Genomic DNA, 20705 nt, shown 5'->3' with positions numbered 1-20705 from the left:
CAGGGACTGCCTGGGTCATGCAGTACAGTCATTGTGTGCTTTACAAAGCCAGCAACTCATAAAGAGACAGGTGTCCTTCTCTTGTTCCTGCATTTTCTAGCAAGAGGCTGTTCCAGAATTTCACTGCTGTGGTGATTTGTTCATGGACAGTTTACCTCAAGTGTCCTTTTGTCTTTCCACCTAAAAGCTATGAGATGGTTTTCAACACTGGTCATCAAGACTTTATACATTTTCTAGAGGTGCTTCCACTGCTTTTCTTCAATGGCACTAAATCCCTCTCTCTAGCAGAAACACGGCTTCTGATGTCAAATTTTCCTCTTGTATCTCAGGAGCTTTGAAATCTTCCCAGTGAAGAAGCAGTTCAGTACAGCAAGGAACATATACAAACTAGATGAGCCATTTTCCCATTGAAGAACTGGTAAAACACCATTCCCTGCATGTGCTCGAGAGCTTGGAGCTGAAGGCCTGACCCGTCATTGTATTGATTAGGATGAGCCAAAGCTAATGTTTGTTCTGAAGATCCCCGGACCCCTTCCTTTTCCAAGAAAGTGTGGGAAGGAAAAAGAATCTCTTTAAAGTTAGTGTGGTAGGAGCTGCTGCAAGGTTGGAGGTTTTTTTCTTTTTTTTTTCTTAGGTGAATTTCAATAAGGTGACCGCCAGTCTTGCACAAGCTGCAGCTGCTGTAAATCCAAGCTCAAAATGTCAGAGTCATAAACTATTTTGATGAAATGCCATCAAAGAAATCATATTTATCGAGATGATTTGTTGATACTGAATATCCAAACAGTTTGGAGTGCAGTAAAGTTCAGGGGGATGCAGGGATTTATGGCTCTCTCTTGCTGAGGTTGTTAATAACATTTCAGGAGACTAAACAAGAATGTTCCAGGGACGTGGATGGCTCAGGCAGGGAGGGACGAAGAGTTTCTTAGTTCTGAAAAGAGCAAAAAGGTCATTGGTGTGCTCACAGAAACAAGTCATAGTTCCGTTTCAAGAGGAAGATCCCTAGACCCGAGGAGTAACCCCTCGTGGCGTTCAGTTTTGGACTTTTTCAGTTCTTTTAGAAATCTGGTGCCTTGAGGTGGACCCATGGTGTTGGGAGATGCAATCCAGCCTTCTCATGTTCCCTGACCAGCCGGAGATCAGGGACTTGTTATCTGTCCTCCATCATACTGAATACCATTAAACTTAATTTCTAAAGGAGCCTGGTCCTTCCAGATCGCTGGATTTCTTGTTGCTCATGTGAAACACCTTCCCCATCTTGCTCCCAGCCTCTGTACCACTCTCAGTCCCAGGGACAAACATTCACTCTGAGTTGCACAGAACAAGAATATCACACTGAATGCAAGTCATTTGCTTCCCTTAGTCCCTTCTATTGACTGACTTCTGGCCCCCTTGCTGCAAGGGAACAGCTTCTAGATGCCTTCCTCCACATCACTTGTTGTTTTGTATGCTTCATCCTGTTCTTTATCCACTCCGATTGGTGATGTCATTCTGCAGTGTTGGCTGTGTGTCCATCACGAAGGCCCGCTACAGCCTTGGATAGACGATGCGTCATGTCTCAGCAGGACCTGACGTGACCTGGAGCACAGAGAAAAGAAGCAGGTTTGTCCCAAAGAAGATTTTCAAGGATGCTCTCTGTAATAAATGCAATTTACTGCCCAGCTACTTGAGTCCTTAGGCACAAATTGGCACCACTGGGCCATGACGGTGATGGGAAGCGTACCCCAGTACAAATGCTGTGCACTTCCAAATCTTGGGTTTGGCCGCATGAGGGAACTCTGGAAAGCTTTTGTAGGAAGGGAAAGCATTTTCCACTCAGTTTGAGTATAATCAAAGAGCACCAGCTTCCCCTTTTATTCCTGCCTCCAAGGGGTGTTCACTGACAAACGATAGTTTGGGGAGTAGCTGTTCCCACAGTAAGATCCTAGATTATATTTGATCACAGGTTCTCAGCAAGGGGTGAATGGCCCCATTAAACATAATAAATACATTTGGGGAGGAATGCTAAGGTGGCCAAATTTCCCATTAAATATGTTAATCAGTTAAAAAAAAGGGGGGAGGGCGGCTGTCTAATTAAATTGGGTAGTTTGTGGGCTGTGTTGTCTCTCTGGGTGGGAAAAACAGAATAATTGTCAGAAAAACAAAAGCTTTCCTCTCATTTTTTAACAGGTTTTTAAGAACAAAAAGCTGAGATTATACCAGGGCAAAGAAAAGACCCAAACATTTTCCAGCCAGCTGTAATCTTCTCTAGTGGTAGATGAGAACAGGATTTCATAATGCTGATGGGAAAAGATTCCCAAAAGTTTTCATTTTATTTCTTTCCTTCTTTTTTTTTCTTTATTTCTTTTATGATTTCTTATTTTTATTTTACAGCATGACCTTTTGGGGTGGAAACAGTTGAAAGTCACTTGGTTAGATCAATTCTGAGAAACATCTGCCTTGGAATACTGGCTACTCTTATAAAAGGAAAATCTTGAACATGGGGGGTTGGTTTGGTTTTTTTATTATTATTTTTGTTTTTTGATAAATCCAAATAACTGGATATTGACAGCATACTGTAATTATGCAAGATCAGACAGCTGAACAGATTTTTATTCCAACAATTTCTAACCAATGCTGCAAACCAGAATCCTGTAATTAAAGGAACATAGCATAGCTACTGTAAACCCTGAGGGTACTTATGTGAGTGGGCTTAGTGTATTTAAACCAGGATTCATACACATCACTCACAATCTGGGAGCAAGAGCTTGAAATTCTGCAGAGTTCAGGAATCATCTTTGCTCACATCTGCAATGATAGGAGCAAAAGCTGGAGAGGCACGCAGAGTAGAAATGACAAGCCCAAAGTCACACAGTAGCTTGGAAGAAAATGGAAAAAAATCCAACTCTGGAGTCTGTATCCTGTCAGTACCATCCCCATTTGGGCTGGCTATATGACCTTCCAGCCTATACAGTCTTTGCCACAAAAACCAGATGCTGCTGATACTGTCTGGGCCATAGTGTCTAGAAGGTGGAGATGGTGTTTCTGTCGTTCCTGGAGTGGTTCAGCTGTGACTTTCATGGTGGGGTGGCCAGAGTGGGGCTGTGTAAGCCACAAGGGTAACCTGAAGGGTTACAGCAAGTCCTGGGACCACCGAGGCCAGCCCCATGAGGCTAACCTGGACCCACCAGTGTCCCAGTACCACACAAGGTCCACCAGGATCTGTCACCTTCATGAGGTACCCCAGGGCCCTCCCACCATCAACTCACCAGGGTCCCTGTGTATCCTAGTGCCATATGAGGATGTTGTCATCAAGGATGAAAAGCCACAAGAAAACAGGTTTTTGAGTCAGCGTACATGCAGGTTCCATGAATGGATGATGGAAATGGTATGCTTGTATGCAGTAAGGGAGGAGGATATGTAAGAGGATACTGGTTTCTTCACATTGATGCAAAGACATCAGCCCAGGAAGAACACTAAAAAATGCTAAACACTCTAGGAACATCAAGATGAAAATATTGTGTAAAATAGAGGGAAAGAAATTTTGGATCTATTAGAACCAGGTGAACCTGGCTTAGGACAGCAGATCTAGACTGAAATGTTTATAGCATGATTTAATGGGCTCAAATGACTTTAACTCAGTCTTGCAGGGATACAGAGCTTGTGTGAACATACTGTCATGCCTATATCTATGTTTCTGTCCTCGTCAATGATTTCTAATACATTTTTTGTCCAGTCTCATCCAGCTTTTCAGGGTGTCTTCAGAGCATGCTATTCATGTAAGAGTCATGAAAATTAGCAATAGGTGAGGATGAAGATCACTTACTGCATCAGCTAGTGAAGAATACTAAAACTTACCCTTCATGAAGCCTCTGAGAATCTAGAAAAGATAATTTCTATTTTAAACCAGTTTGGACACACAATCAGTTGTTTAACAGACTCTCAGAACCTGCCCAGCTTTTACAGAGGGACCTGGACACACAAAGCGCAGCTCTGGGCAGATGAACTGGCCTCCGCCCCAGCTCGCGTGCTACTCACAAGCCTCCTCCAACCTGGATGCACAAAGCTGTGCTGGTGGTGATGACAATGGGACCTGACCGACCTCAGACTGCTGAAGAACTCCCTCCCCACCCGAAAGTCACCCAGGGAGGACAGCTATGGACAACCACAATGCCATTTTTACAGGTTCCCTATTCAGGAACTAACAGCACTTTAATGGAAAACGTCCCTTGGTGACCTATAAATCACAGTTTATCACTCCAAAGGCCCCCGCAGTCACTGAGGTAATGCACCAGCATTATAATATTGATCGATGGATATCTCCTCCCCACCCTCGGCTCCATCAAACAGGCTGCTCTCTGGTGTGTCAGGAATGAAATACTTTGGCACGGAAGATGGAATTTGGAAACTGTCCATTCACAAGCTCTCAGCAAGTTGTCCAGTTTTAACCTGATTTTCAGAAGGTAATTTCCTGAGGAGTAATGCTTTCTTTCACTGCCAGGGTCCTAATTGCACACAAACAATAAATAAAGGGCTTTGTTTGGGGCTTTTAACATTTTTATTTTATGAGGCTTTATATGACTTCAGGACTGCTTCAGATGAGGCTGTAATCCTTGCTAACAGAGCCAGGACTGGAATAGCTGTCCTCTGTGTGCACAGACATGGTCCTTAGCTCCAGAATATCAGCCTTTTGCATATTTATTCTGTGAGTAGAGAAATACCCACTTTCAAAAAGGAACAGCAGCAAAAGAGGATGAGGAACATCACCATTTTCCCAGAGGAGACTTGTGAAGAAAAATCATCTCTCATCTAACACTGTGTCTTCAGCCACCCACTCCTGAGGATTTGAAAGCCCTTTGCAAACTGGGACAAATTCATCAGACCCCTGGAAGTGGTTTGTTATTTCTGCGCTATTTTCCCAGATGGTGGGTGAGTTGAAGCATGAGAAAATGAACTGGTATCGCCGACAGCACTACAGCAAAGGAGCTGCTGCATTGCAGGGACCAGGAGTATCCAAAACCCGAGTAAACTGTGAGATCTCCAGCCCTCCCACATGGGCATAAACAACAAAACCAATTTCCTTGGCCTTCCACAGCATCTCTCAACCAAGACCTTGCCCAAGACTCCACATGGCCTGGTGGCCAATGCCTCTAGTATTATGTCATTTTACTACAGGTAGCAAATGAGTCTATCACAGTGGTTATATTATCCTAAGATCCTTACTATAGCTTGGAAAGGGACTAGTTTCCTCTGAGTGTAAACCCTGGTCTGTGCTAGCCTCTCTGCATTAAAGCCTGACCTCCACCTTGATGGAGAGGCTTCCGGGCTCTCTGATTTTTGCTTTATTGACTGTTTTGTGTCCAGGTCTCCACAGGATGAAAGCAAGGAAAAATAAGGATAGAAAAGGGGTGGGTCGGAGCAGGGAAAAATCAGATTTGCTCTCAAGCAAATTTCAACCCTCTTAGGCTGTGCTGATGTCTCCTGAGTTATGTGGGTGAACATGCCACTGTATCAAACTGGTGGGCACAAAGCTCTCCAAAATGTGTCATTGCAGAGTCCAGAGTTAGCCAAAGAGGTAGGACAGGGTAGTGTTCCTGATACTGCAAACGTCAACTGTTTGACTCAGGAGCTGCCTAAAAAAAAGAGGTGACATCGGGGCCTCAGATTTATGATATGGTAATGGCCTGAAGACTGAGAAGGTGTTACAGGGTTTCACAAACATGCCAGGCAGGAGCTTAGCAAGCACTGAGTTCAACATGGAGAAAAGTCTTTTCTGGGTCTTTCTAATTCCCCTGGGAAAGCCTGCTGTTGCTTTTCCCTGCAGAGGTTTTAATTTCTGCATGTGCTCTACGGAGTCTCATTGTGGATTTTAACATGGCCCTGCTAGAGACAACTTTTCCTTGATGGAGAATCAAATCCTTACCACTGTTCCACCTCAACGTCCTCACAGTATACATGACACCCTGCAGACACCCCAAATATTACCCCGTTCCTATCCATCGTCACCCTGTCCTGCATCCAGCAGTAGAGATGACTGGAAGAGGAGTGACTCTGGCCTCTTGAAGAGGGGTCAGTTTCGACTGGAACTCTTCTTTGACGTGGCAAAGTGAACCATGCAGGACGGGTAACTGTTATTTGACAAAGTAACCCACAGCCAGAGAGAGGAATCAGCTGATCTGCCAGTGGTGCATCTCCAGATTGATCTGAGATGCTGCCAGCTGTTTTCTAGCCAAAGGTATGTGACCCTTGATGGGTTTGACCCATACCCTTTTCTTCTGATGCAGTTTTTAAGTCCCTGCTAGTTCCTGACTCGAAAGCCCCCTTCAAAGGGCCCAGTGCAGACTCCTTGAGGAGCTGGATGCTTTAATTCTCAGTGATGAGGCCCCACTTCACATTGGTCTGGTAGCTGCTTCACTCACTGACAGATGGTATTTGAGTTCCTAATCTGCTGTGTGGTTTCTCCCAGTGGAAAAATCACCGAGGCTGGTGGGCACCCTTTTGGGAGAGCCAGACAGAGCCATTCAGGAATAACAGCAACAAAACATCCTCCTTGGGAGTGATCTGGCCATAATGGTGTTGGGCAAGTGGGTTTTTCAGGATACAGAGCTTGCAGGGCTGTCAGTCAGCTCCATTTTTTAAGTACTAAATTCACACATAAAATGCTTGGTGTGTTTCAGAAAGAACCATAATCTGTGCAATTTCTTTGAAAAATTATGGACACTGACATTTTACACCTGTAATTATGATAAAAGCTCTCAGCGCAAGCCTGAGACTGTTTCCAGCAAATAAATCATCTTAACCCCTTGCTTTTAGGAATTTAGGGATCAGCCCTCAGCTATAAATTAGTAGTAAGTGATAATAGCTCAGCTCACAGCTGCCGTCTCTTGCTTTGGAGATGAAACACAGCACGGAGGAAGTCAGAGTGCTCACAGAGCCTCCTCCCCCTGCTCCTGCCATACAATTCACTAATGTGAACATAGTTGCCCATAAACTACATCCATGCCTGCAGGCAGTGGGCATCCCCGAGTTACATCCTCGGAGGATATGATCCACACAGGCACCATGTGCATTTGCAGACCAGTGAAATACTAATGACCTGGTCATATTCAACAGATTCCCTTTTCATCTGAGATGGAAAAAGCACCTCTATCCCTTCTTTTTTCTCTCAGGAAACTTAAGAGGGTACTTGGAGTAAATAGCACTATGTGCTTTGAATGCAGGTAGATGCCATGTTCAGAGATTTCCAGCATTACTCATTTTTATTATTATTTATTAGTTCTTATTTATGTATTTAATATTAACATTAATTTTATTGTTATGTTTATGTGGATGATGATGGTTGTTGTTGCTATTTTTATTATTACTATTATTATTTCTATTACTATTACTATTATTACTACTATTATTATCATTGTTGTTGCTATTGTTGTTACCACCAATCACAAGAACAGACATTTTTTCAAGAACTCTGTGCACCCTAGGGCCGTATTTAAGGTGGCATGTATGGGGTCATCTCGTGAACCCCACTTTAGTAATGTATCAGTGGGCTCATGTCTACTCAGGTCTGCAAAGGGAAGGTCTGAATCAGAGGAGCAGGAGGAATAAAGTGAAATAAAGGTGCATTTTCCATCAGCAGGGTTATGCAGAAACAGGGCGACCACCAAGTGAGGAGGCTGGTCCTGAAGTCCCTGATGAAGTGGGAGCAGGAGTGCAGGTGGGAGAAGTGGATATTGTGGGAAGGTGGGATTTTAGTGTTGGGAATGAAGAAACTTTTCACTTGTTTCTGCTGAGCTGTTGTCTTGAAGCTGATCAGGAGCAGGATGCAATCTCCCTGACTTCACTTCTCGAGAGCACAGGCATCTCCAGGAGATCCTGGATGATCAATGATGGAGCAGGCAATGGTCTATCCTTTGGAGAACATGAGAAACAAAACCTGCGTGGTGCTTACCTCAGAGGTAGAGGTCTGGGCTGTAGGGGTCCACAGGTGGTCAGACAAACTCTCCACCCACTAGGTTTCAAGTCCAAGCTCGGATCTTGTGAAGGAGCCTAGAAAACCGACTTGAATGAGCCACCTAATTTTCAAGGGCTAAAACAAGGAAGTTCAATCCTACCTGGAGGATGGAGACTGGGCCTTGGTGCTATGGTTTCTGAGGCTGGAAATCCAGTGGTACTATCTTCTGTTAAACCCACAGCACCCAGACCCACAGCACAGGGCTTGTAGGAGACCTTCTGGTCACCTTGGGTACCAGGCAGAAGGAAGGTGTGGATGTCCTTGCTGGTTTTGGAAGGGGATTGATTTCTTCAATGTCCTCCCTGGATTTGGTAAGGTGAGTTTCAGTCCCATTTCCCTTTGGCAATTTGTGCATTTTGCTTTGGGGATGTCAGGGGAATGGGAACTTGAAACTCCTTATCCCCATTGAAACACTGATGCTCGAGAGTGCTGGCATAGCAGTGGGGAGTGGAATTCCCTCCTCAGTGAGTATCCTGAGACAGGAGATGGGAAAACAAAAAGATGTCATTAAAATCTGTGAAATGAGAGCTGCAGCTTCTCATCCCATGACAATCCCACATTTTTGCATGACACAAACCTGGTTGAATCATAAGAAAGCCCAGTGTTCACAAGGCTGATAACCAAAGGGAAAGGAGGAAGAACTAGAAGATGAGTGGGAGAATGGGGAACATACTGATTGTGCACAGTATTTCGAGACATCTGACACCACTGAATGCTTAATAGTGGGTTAGCATAATCCTAGACTGCAGTCACAGGAGGTGGTGGGGAGAGATAGGGGAAAAATGACATGAGTTACTCTAAACACAGGGAATTAGTCTTTTCCCTGTAAAATAAATGACCCAGGAAGAATATATACTTGATTCCTCTCAGAGAGACTTTTTTTAATTTCATTGTCTTCAAATTACCTGCAGTAAGTGATGCAACTTTAAGTTAAACTTCAGTGAGGCATCGCAGGTGAAAGGTGCATCGTCCCATATTGCTGAAAGAAGAACATGAGGCTGAGTGATGAGAGCAGGAGATTCTTCAGCTGGAAGAGTGAACAGCGCCTCATCATTAGGAGAGTATTTCTGTTGATTATTTTTTTTTTCCATTGATCTACTGAGTCCCTTGGAAAGAAAACTCATCCTCTCTTAGTCCCACCTGAAATGGCAATGGTTAGATTTCACTCATAAACTCCATGGGAATGGAGTTCATAGAAGAGCAGCATTTCACTTGCTTCCCCAATATGGAAATTTTAATTATAGCGTTTCTCACTTCCCTTGGAAAAAATTAGAGGTTAGACAGAAAATTTGTTTTCCTAACAATTTGAAGTACATCGAAAATGATGGCTTTTTATCTTTCTGTTGTCCATGGGTTTGGACATGTTTTCTGCTAGTGGCAGCTGAATAAGACAGAAAACGGTAGGGGGAAAATGCATGATCTTTAAAATGAGTGATGGCTTCCTCCCACTTGAAAAACATTTTCATTAACTTTCATACGTTTATCTAAAATACACCAAAGATTTGTTTTCCTTACCTTTTCAAGGGAAAGGGAGTTTTCATTAGAAACTAATTCCACCCACTCGGGTTTTGACACTGAATTCCACAGCTGTAGTAATAACACCTCAGTTCATCCCTTCCTTCTTGTCCGCCACAACAGCACCTGATGGGGAGCAGGGGGGGTGGGGATGGTCCAGGCACTGGATAGCATCACCCCTCTGTGAGGTGCTCCCTGATTCTATTTTGGCCTGACTTTGTATAGTTTTAGTCTGCATCCTCCTCAGTTTCCACAGCAAACAAATGGGAAAAAAAAATGCTCCAAAGAACAGACAAGTGCATAACATGGTCCATACCACATAGACTGGTGGTCATGGGTCTGCCAGCATCCCAGGGTCACAGCCCAGGGTCACCCCCACTTTGTGCAGAGGTGGCAACCAAGGAGCTGCCACCCCACAGACCTGCATTAGCACCTAACTGTCTTGCAGAACGGGATGGGGTTCAAGAAAACCAGAACAATTTGGCCTTCAAAGAACGAGGGCAGCAGGCGGAAAAGCCAGAGGAGAGCAGGTAGGCAGGCAGATAGACAGATAGGTCCCCCTGCTCCTATTCTAGCTCTGGCCGAAGGTTTCCAGCAGGGGACGTGTGCTATTATGTTAGCACGGCCCCTTTGCCAAATCCTAATTGCAATCTGCTCTATTGACTCAAGCTAACAAGTTAATTGACTGCTTTTTGTGGCTTTGGTACACCACAAGCCTAACAGTCCTCTTAGGTAATGCAAGTGTGGGTGTGCTAAAGCAGAAAGCCAGGGCTGTGAAAGTCGTTCCAGGGAATATCTAGTTTGAACTATTTTCAGCACCTTTTCTGTCCCTGGATTGGCTGCCAATTAAATGTCAATAGCTGTCAACTCTGGTTGGGAAAGGGTAAACTCCCTCAAAATTTAAATAATAACAGGAAAAAACATATTGACCTGCAAGGACCAGCTAGGCAGAACCGGAGCCTGTTTGCTGTAATATGTTACAATATTACTTTTGCCCTAAAATCCAAGCTGGCTGCAGATTTCCTTCCCCAAATCTCAGCACTCTGCAAGTCGTCCGATCATCTCAATCACAGCAGCACACAGAAGCCGCCGCTGAGGTGGGAGCACCTTGATGTTGCAGACCAGCTGCTAAAAGGCTGTTTCAGCCTCTGAGAGACTGATATAATTTGAAAAAGGAAAGAAGGTTTGATAACAACATGACCATTTGAGATGCTTTTTATGTATGTGTATATATATATATGTGCATGTGTGTGTCACCCAAAGCTTGTTTTGAAGGAGGTCACTGTCATCAGGTGGGAAGTGGCAGGGAAGCGGTTTCCCCAGGGGCTCACAGCAAAGCAGTAAAACAAGAATGGCCACACTGGGGCAAACTAAGGGTTTTGCACAGCTGGACATACCTTCCCAAGCTCTGGCATAGTCTGACCAGTTGGAGAAGCCTTGTTTACATCAATATGAGTGCATTAAATGACCCAGGACTAGTGCCACATGCATAAAATCATGTCCCTAGCAACAGGGTGGCTGTCATAATTCCCAGTGGGAGCAGACCATGGTTTTGGATATCACCTGACCTCTGCCTGGTTTTCTTTTGACTGTGCTCGTATTCTTGAGTCAAAACCATGCCAGGGAGCATGCTGTCAATTGACATATGTGAATAATTGTAGGACAGTGCTCAGTGCAGGACTTGGCCTTCTACAAACACCATCGCTGATCCTTCTGCCCCCTCATAAATCCACCAGAAAGACTTTGGAGGGGGCAGTGGAGCAGTGGAGGAGTTTCTGGGGATCAAACTCTGACCTATCATGTGCCCATACAGTGTTTTATTCGTTCAGCCTCACAGGGGATGCTGACTGCAGATTCTTGGTTTTGGGGTGCCTGATTCCTACTCAAACCCACACTCTGTACCCCAGCAGCTCCCTCCCCTCACCACTGGGACTGCCAAGCACCGGAGCGGTTCTGCAGCATTCCCGTCTCCAGCTCTGCCGGTTGAGGAGCTGTTTCATGCCCAGAAATGCTCACCTACAGCAGAGAGGGAGCAGAGCAACCCCTCAGAGGAGGTCTCCCACCTTCTTGTGGCTTCCAGGAACACCCAGGTGCATGCACGCACCGAGCACATGTGGCCCCCCATCCCGCTGCCCTTTGGCACGAGGCATCAGGGCTGGAATCCACGGAGGCAGTGGAGACAGAGAGCAGGCTGTTTACAGGGAAACAATTCAGCCTTGTCTTCAGTCACGTTTGGCTTCAGCACACAGGTCTCCACGCGATGCCTGGAGAAGGTCACAGGGGAGGGCGGGAGACAGAAATATGTTGTGTTCTTCCAGCCAGGCTGGAGCAATTTGATGATGGTGACGCCTCAAATCTCATTTTTAGCTTTACGAGAAACAGGTCATCAGGAGAGACAGAGCAGCCCCGTGGAAGGATGCAGGAGAGAGCTCTCCTTGGTTTTCCCACAAGTGCACCATCAGTCCCAAAAAAGTCTCTCCATCACTGACTACCTCATCTTACCCTGTGCAAAATAACCTTCAAAGAACAGGGCAGGAAGAGATGGGAGTTTTGTGAGCCTAAATGCATTTGCTTCTCTCACGTGAAAGGGGCCAGAACACGGGGACTGGTATTAACTCTACTAGCTGCTATTAGCTCTGATTTTCCTCTTGATGTCATGGGACCCTAAAAAGTGCTAAGCCCCCACTTACAGCCAAGTCTCAGGTAACAGCCTTAGAAACAGCCGTTCCTAGGGCAGCACTGGGCCCCTGGGCCTGATGCAGATGTTTGCACCCCTGGACTGCTGGTTAGAAGAACCAGAAGAAGCAGACAGCTGGGGACAAGCATGAGGAGCTCCTGTCTGCTCTGCAAGATCCAGCCAAAATTCCTGCAGAAATAATATTGCATTTGTGGTCATCATAAAATTTTCACACACGTAGATACCCGTAGTCCCAGAGCATTTTACATAGTGCATGTGTGAGATGCTGCTTTGGCTAGGTGTGCCGAAATTAAGGGCATCTGGCAAACACAGCAGCATCCTATTTCTTAGAGCACACTAGGCAATTTAACAAGCATGGACAAATTAGAGCGGAAGATTGAATTTTCAAAAGTAACACTTTGCCTTTGGCCAGGACTCAGGCTAAAGCCACTCCTGTGGTTGCAGCGTGTGCTGGGAGGTATCTGACAGCGCTGATGTGAACTGCAGTGGTGGGAAATGGGAGACAGCAACCCTTACCTGCAGGCAGGGGGGGTCAGGATAGCCTAGAAAAGTGGATATCCCTGTGTCTGGTGCACAGAGGCACAGGAGCTAGAAAAGCATCTTACCTAAGTTAATATCAGGGCATAATACAGAAATCAGGCTTGGTTTTCATTCCTGTCTTAACCTTGCATGAAAGCATCTTTGTGCAGCAGTGACATGGCATGTTTGACACCTCATACCTGCTGCTTTCTGGGGTCCAGCACAACCCAGAAATCTGCAGTTGTTTCTGCCATAAACCCAGCTTGAACATGTCCTGTGGACCAGGGCTGTGCACAGATCCTGCTGCTGGGTCCCACTGCACCCCTGGGGCAGTGTGTGCACGGGGAGGGGGGGAGGGCACCAGCCCTTCACCAAGCAAGGCGATTAGGCAGAAACCACCGCTTTTCCTATTAATTTACTGACTTGACACCAGTGCTGGCAGAAGATGAGATTTCATTCATCCCTTCCTGCCCTTCCCTTTCCCAAAGGCTTTTCCAAGCTTTCGTCCAGCTCCTCTTGTGAGATCCCATGCTCACTGTGCATTTGCCTGCTCCCCCTTAAAATCCGAAACACATCTTTTCTCATCAGGGACTTATGGCTGGAATTACTTAAGTTAATAGAGCAGTTAAGTAAGACAGCGCTGGCTGCACTATCCACAGGAAGGGTATGTTTTACTACCCTGGAGACAGAGAATACAGTAGTGGCTTTCAGACCCTAGGACTCTTTCCTTGTATGTGGCTCAGAAAATCAGAGCGAACCTAGTATCCCCCTATTTATCTGCTGCAAAGCCTCAGTGGGGCACTGATGCTGCCATTAGGGACTTTGGTCACCCCAGCCAGCAGTGACAAAGGCACATGACAGCAACAATGGCCAGGCAGGAATGTTAGAAATTAGTCTGAGCAGACCCCACTGCAAAAACACGTGATCTCTGGGAAGTCACATTACCCCGTGTCTCTGTCAGTTCCACATGGAAAATTGGGGAAAGCAGGAACCCTGCTAAGACAAAACAGATGCTGCTTCTGAGCAGGCTGCTCTCAGAAGAGGGAGAGGCAGGGAGTCTTGGCTGTTGTACCATGGTGTTGGGGTGTTTTCAGAAAGAAAAGTGAGTATGCAGGGTAGCTGGGCGTCAAGGTAGCAGGAAGGCTTGTGCTGGGCTGAAGGAACTGGCCAGCAGAACACCTGCTGCATCCCTGCCTGCCTTCCCTTCCTGCAGACAGCCCCATCTGGTGCATCTCTCCCCCACCCCAGTGAAATAACAATGATGGCTGGGGCAGGAAGGGGGTGTGATGGGTACACTGGGAAGGGAGGCTGGAGCAGGTGACTTGAAAGGTATACATGAAAGAACCCTAGAAAAGTCCCTTTGAGCCCATCCCTAACACCATTCCAGCTGCTTTTATCCTTCCCCCACCCCAGAGCCCCATCAGCATCACAGCCAGCCCTTCACTTCTAACTGGATCACTCTGTGCACCACAGGGATCTGGTACCTTCCTGGGCTCCTTGTGCCAGCCCTCATTCCCAGCCCATGGCTTTAACACCCACTTCTAGTGGTCAGCCCATACACAGAGATGGGCAGCAAGTCCTCTTCCAGCTCACTGCCCGGTATCCTCCATGCAGCCCTGAAGACTCTGTGCACCCCAGGGCACCCATAGCTCCTCCAAGTGCCTTGTGCATCTAGAAATAAGTGTTTGCTTTTGACTCTGGTACTGATACAAGCACAGACCGATGGGGGGGTGGGTGGGGGTGGGGGTGGTATTTGACCAGCCACCCTGGCCCCATGGTCTGACCTTCCCTTCACAAGCAGTGGGGCTTGCACAGTGTCTCTTCTGACTTCTCCCTGGGGCCCCTGAAGAAAAGAGGACTTACAATGAAATTCCTTCAGTCATTTCCTAAGCCCTCCCATCTCCACATGTGCAATGTCCTCTTTCTTTCCTGTGTTGTGAACATAATCTGAAGTAGTCCCAGAAAGTCTGCATTTTTTGCCTTTTCACTTGATTTGCCCTTTGACTCAGATTTCTCCCTTAGCAGAGAGCAGAGCTGTCGGCTTTGACAGCAGAGCTGATGACACAGATGCCAGGGGGCACCAGTTTCTGGGCTGGAGGTGGTCTTATCCTTGGTCCAGCAGTGAGGGGTGAGTGGGCTCATCCGGAGTGCAGCCTGTATACCTAAGGCCTTTTTGTCTGAATTTAACAGGACCCATGAGGGGTTTTCCTCTCCCTTTTGATCACAAGAAGAGTATAAACCCCTTTTCTCTTTGTTTTTTCATCCAGCAGTAAAACCCCATCTCTAGATTCAAATACTTTGGCAAAGGATGACACAAAGTGCTCTGAAGTGGATTTCTCCGTTTATGTTATATCTGCTTTTTCTAAGGAGTCTGTTAGATTCTGATCCTCCTGGCCCAAAGGTGCCTCTCCTTCAGTCCACCTCCCTCAGTGTTTCTCAGTGGCCACCTTCAGATGTGGCCCAGAGGGGCTGTGAGAAGTTGGAGCCTCCAGCTTGGATTTTCACTGTGAACAGCAGCAGGCTGTGGTGGACCAGGCATGCTGAGTAAGACACCGGTTATCGTGAGCTGTTACATGTACTAGGATTCATCAGAGCCCAGAATGGAGATGACTGAGAAAAGACAGGGAAAAGGTCCATCTAATCTTGGGCGGGGGACGGGGACGGGGGACGGGGACGGACACAGGGGGACGGGACACACACACGACACACGGGGGGACACAGAGAAGACATAGGAGCTGGGAATTTTCTTTCCCTCTCAACAAGAGAACACTATCAAATGAAATAAGCTGTTTTCAGGTTCAAGGCGAAGAAACAAGCAGTCCTTCTCAGTGTGTGGTTAACCAGTGGGACTCCTCACAGAAAGATGCTGTGCAAGTTAAGCATTTGCATGGATTGAAAACCCAGCTGCAGAAGTGCATAGGAGGTCCCCTTGCTCAGGAACTGCATGTCCCAAAAGCCTAGGAAGTATTCTCAGGACCATCAACATGCACTTCTGAGGTTACGGACAGCGTTATCCTTTCAGCAGCATCCTGACCCACCTCTGTCTGCTCACCTGTTGGTTGCCTCAGTCCTGGGTGCAAAGAAGGAGCAGTGCAGGGTCCCAGGGTGCAGGACACCCTGTGTCAACTCAGCTTAGGAGCAACGGAGAATCTAGCACAAAGCAATCCTGACCACAGCTGGAGTCTCTGCATGCTACCACAATACCAACTTACCACTAAATCCCAGCAGTCTAATAGAGAGTACCTTAAATTAAGCAATTCCTTTTCCTTTGTTTTCTTTTACGCTCTTCAGCTCAGCTAAGATGACAGCACTAAACAGAGCCTCCCACCACACTGGACTCCCATGGCACAGGGTCTTTGCCAGGGTTTGCCATGTCTTTGATCAAGCCCTTTGTGCTTGGTTTTATAGTAGTATAGGCTGTAAGAGGTGGACCTCCACTAGAACACTAGACAGCCAAGCTTTCGAGATGGACGTATTCAGTATTGACAAGTCACAAAAAATAATAAACTCCCAAAAGCATCAGAGGAAAAAGAAAGATCAATACCTTGATAAAAACATATGCTTCCAGCCCCATGTGAGTATAGCACAACGCAGCTCAGTATGCTTTCATATTTATAAGGTGTTGAAGAGATCCTGATTCCCATCATACTGATAATTCATAAAATATAAGGAACTACAAGGGAATAATGCAGTATGACCGTATTCCTGCAGGCCAGACAGTTTCAGAGAAATAGAAAGGTCTGAATGAGAAAAGAAGTTTTATTCTGGATGGGGTTGGAGGGTCTGAGATGTGGTTTGGATACAAATAGGGGAGAAAAATGGAGAATTTTACAAATGAAAAAAAAAAAAAAGAAAAAAAAGCATTGCTTTGATTCAAGTGTTTCAAATGACCCATTTTCTTATGATTTGTCTTTTTGTAGATTGTGTATTTTAGATGTGGACCTAGGTATCTAATGTCACAAAAATAAAACTTCTGAGCTAAAAGGTAAAATTTAAAAAATCATATTTTACAGTGAACAAATGAAATACTTTGTTCAGAAAACATCGGCAAGGGATGTTTCAGCATGGCCTGATCTTTTCTCAAGATTTTCTTCCAAAATGAAGTGTCTGTGAAACATGTCTCTCTGTGCAAGGCACTCCAGTTTCAGCAAAAGTGCATCCCTATGGAGTCTGCTTCTCTTGCAAACTCTCCAACACTTTTTTACAAAAAAATGCTTCTACTCTGCCATATCACCCCAACCATGGCACAACAGCTTGGACTGCTCCAGCTCCAGGCTAAACAAAGGTCTTCTTGATATCCCAGGTAAGAAACTAAACCTCAGCTTCCTAGTATAAGGTCTTGGAAGGGACATCAAATGGATGAAGATGTTTCAGCCTGGAGAGGCAGCGACTGGTCTCAGACAGAGATCTGCATTTCCTGGCTGAACCAGGGAAAAGAGCAATTGATTCTCCCACAAAGGTTTGAGGGCATATGAGAAGTTGGGCGTGAGGTTCACATGGACAGAACACAGTAGTTTCTCACACCACACTAGGTCGGTCCTTGGGGTCGGAACAAGTCAGGTATGTTTGTGGAGTACAACACCTCCAGAGGCAAAGACTCCAGTACAATCCCCTAGTGACTGCTGAATGCTGGGAGGTTATAACCGGGGTGGGGATCACTCATGTTTGTCCCAGTCTCATACCCTCTTTAAGCATCTATTGTCAGCCATCACCCAAGACAGGACAGTGCTAGATGGGTCATTGGTCTGGTGTCCATTTGAAGCTGAGTTAATGCTTTTCATATAGTCTCTTTTGTCCTGTATTTCCTAGGGGTTTTTTTCCTCACCTCGCCTCTCCCTCCCCCCTCCCTCTCCTTCCCCTCCCCTCCCCTCCCCTCCCCTCTCCTCCCCTCTCCTCCCCTCCCCTCCCCTCCCCTCCCCTCCCCTCCCCTCCCCTCCCCTCCCCTCCCCTCCCCTCCCCTCCCCTCCCCTCCCCTCCCCTCCCCTCCCCTCCCCTCTCCTCTCCTCCCCTCTCCTCCCCTCTCCTCTCCTCTCCTCTCCTCTCCTCTCCTCTCCTCTCCTCCCCTCTCCTCCCCTCTCCTCTCCTCTCCTCTCCTCTCCTCTCCTCTCCTCTCCTCTCCTCTCCTCTCCTCTCCTCTCCTCTCCTCTCCAGCACTTCCCACTGGCTTTTATAGACCTCTTGGTGAGGTCAGCTTAGAAACTCGTCTTCAGTTTTTCAAGAGCTAACTGGATCTGTGCTGTTCTCCATACAGGGGAAACTATAGTCACCCTCCCACTGTTTCAGGGTCTGAGACAAAGTCATTCAGTTCTTGGAAAAAAACCTTGGTCAAGCAAAGAAAGGGTCATTTGGACATTATCAACCAGCTTTGACATTGATGTTTATCCCCATGCTTCTCAGAGCAGACAAGGAAATGGCTTTGCTGAGCCACATGGAGCCATGCAGTGGTTTTGTTTTTGTGGGAAGTTGCAGCTGTTTTGTTCTGTCTTACGTTATTACTTAATGTAGGATCTGGCTGCATTGCTTTTGACAGGGCAAGACTCCCAAGATACCTATGACCCTGATTCAGAAAAGCACACATCTAACTAGACCACAAGTTCGGAAGGACATGCATGTGTCCCATTGACATATGTGGGAATTAAGCATGTGTTTAAGTGCTTTTCTGGCACATGATAAGGTTATGGATGAGACGATATGACATGGTTTCCTGTACGAGCCAAGATGCTCTTTCCAGCCCAATATTCCTGACACGTATAATACAGGAGTTTCCAAATATAGGCTACTAAACATAGTTCCCCAAATTATCACGTTTAAATTTTAAATAAATGTGATATAGTTGTTTAAGGATGCCAAGTATGGGAAGATTCTTTCCACTTCAGTGTGGCAGTGACACACAGGGGCATGTCACCTCTGAAGATTAGATTGCATCTGTCTTGGGGCTGGAACACAGTTATACAAGATCCTAGCTTCTTCCCCACACCATAAAACAAAGGGTTTAACTTTGCCTACTGCTCTGAAATTCCCTGGAACACCCAGGAAACTCTGTGTTGTGAAAGAGGATGGAAGATATCTGGGCTCTTTTTTTTTTTTTTTTCATCAGTTAGAGTTTTATCATTTGTCTTCAGTGACAACATACTGGAAGATGCTGTGTGTTTCAGTTGTCTTCTCAGAAGAATAGAAGACAGGTGCCTGGTTACCCATAGCATCTGTAAGATGTGTAGGTTGGACTAGGCCAGCGGACTGGCAGGGAATCTCCACTGGAGCCCATAGGAAAGCATGTATTTTGATCTGATGGCCTGGGCTCCTGTTTTGCATCCTGTTTCAGATCACCTCTTCATTTCAGGAAGCTGTGCTAGATGCTTTGCATCCAGATAGCCAGAATACACCCACAAAATCACAGTGTGGGAGCAAGTATTGGAGGCTGGGGCTGTCTCGCTGTATGAGGCATCTTCACAAGGGGGTACTGCTTGGCCTGAGAGGCAGAAACACATTTGGTTACACAAGGCCTTGGGCTGACATTTTTCCCTTAAAACAATTCAATTCTGCCTGCAGATTAAAAGAAAAATTTCTCTGCTGAGTAATCCTTGACTGTATTTTATCCTTCTCCTTCTACCGTGACATAGTGAGCCATGGTAAGAGATCTGCCCCTCACAGACAGTCATTCAGTTTTGGTTGCCAGCATGTTCAGGTTGATGAGCGGTTTTAAAGCAGCTGGAGAAAGGTGATGCTTTGATAGGAGTTGAAATAGTAGAAATGCATGCTGACATGCAAAGGTGAAGGGATTAGATGCGCAGGCATCAGACAAATTCGCATAGCTAGGTAAACTGTGTATGTGCCAGGTATTTGGAACACCAAGGTAAGAGAAGTGCAAAGAGGGGTTGTACTGAGCTGGAGCACACAACCCAGTACCCCGTGTCCAACAACGGTGAAGAGCAGGTGAGCTAGTGGCCCAGGAAGCGTCACGTCTTGTTATTTGTTAGTGGGTTGACCTTTTCCGTGAAAGTCCCACCAGGGGCTGGAGGGCATTACATTCATTGCATTTTTCTTCTCTCCGTGCCCAGATGTTCCACAGAAGCCTCGCGGTAATGCTAGCCAGCTTCCACTTCTTACCTTCCCAGTGAATTATGGCTCTACAATTTTTGCTATGTAAAGGCTGAAACCTCAGAGTTCACGGGGAGTTTAGTCTCTCCATACAGTGAAATGCCATGGCAAATGCGTTTGGCTCCAGCTGTGCTTATCGCACGAGGCAACGCAGAGCTGAATCAAGTTAGCTGATCAGGACAGGCAGAGAGCAATTTCTTCTGCAAAGAAGAAAGCAGAGCAACACCCAGCACCAGGGCCATGCTTGTCTTTTTTCTTTTGCAGTGATCATAAACTTCTGGCAGATCCCTCAGCCCCATGCAGTACAATCAGAGCTAACCAGAAAAAAAACAGCTCAGTCAATGGGGAAATGTTCCTCAACGATTTACAAGGTTTCCTGTGGTTTTCAAATGCAGCAATTACATTTTATTCTCTGCAGTTTGCACTTTGCTCTCAAGGTGGAAAAGCTGCAGGTTTGGGATGTCTGCGTGTGTGCATGTGTTCAGGAAAGGAAAAGGCAGGATGGGTCAGCCATGAGATGGTCCCACACAATCCTCCCAAGATACTTCGGGGGTTAAACATTTCTGAGATCTGTTTAATCTCAGTAACTCTTCTTTTACTGCTGCTGGTTTCAAAGAGTTCCCTGCTGGTTGAAATGCAGTCTCAGATCTCGAGGATGGTCAAGTACCTGCTTCTCTGGTCATTTCCATGGACAGTTCTGAAAGCAAATATCTTTGAGTTCCTGCGAATAACTGCTGGCAGAAGAGGGGTGTTGTTTCCCAGCAGGACAGCTGCTGACCCCAGGACACATTACTCAGAAATCTGGGCTAGGATATCATGTCTTGGATACTTCTGGTGATGTGAAAATTGCAAATAAAACCACCAAAGTTGGCTCGAGGCATGGAC

This window comes from Falco peregrinus, chromosome 2, assembly GCF_023634155.1.
Source record: "Falco peregrinus isolate bFalPer1 chromosome 2, bFalPer1.pri, whole genome shotgun sequence".
Classification (NCBI taxonomy): domain Eukaryota; kingdom Metazoa; phylum Chordata; class Aves; order Falconiformes; family Falconidae; genus Falco; species Falco peregrinus.
The sequence above is the reverse complement of the archived record's forward strand: the minus strand, read 5'-3'. Positions refer to the sequence as shown.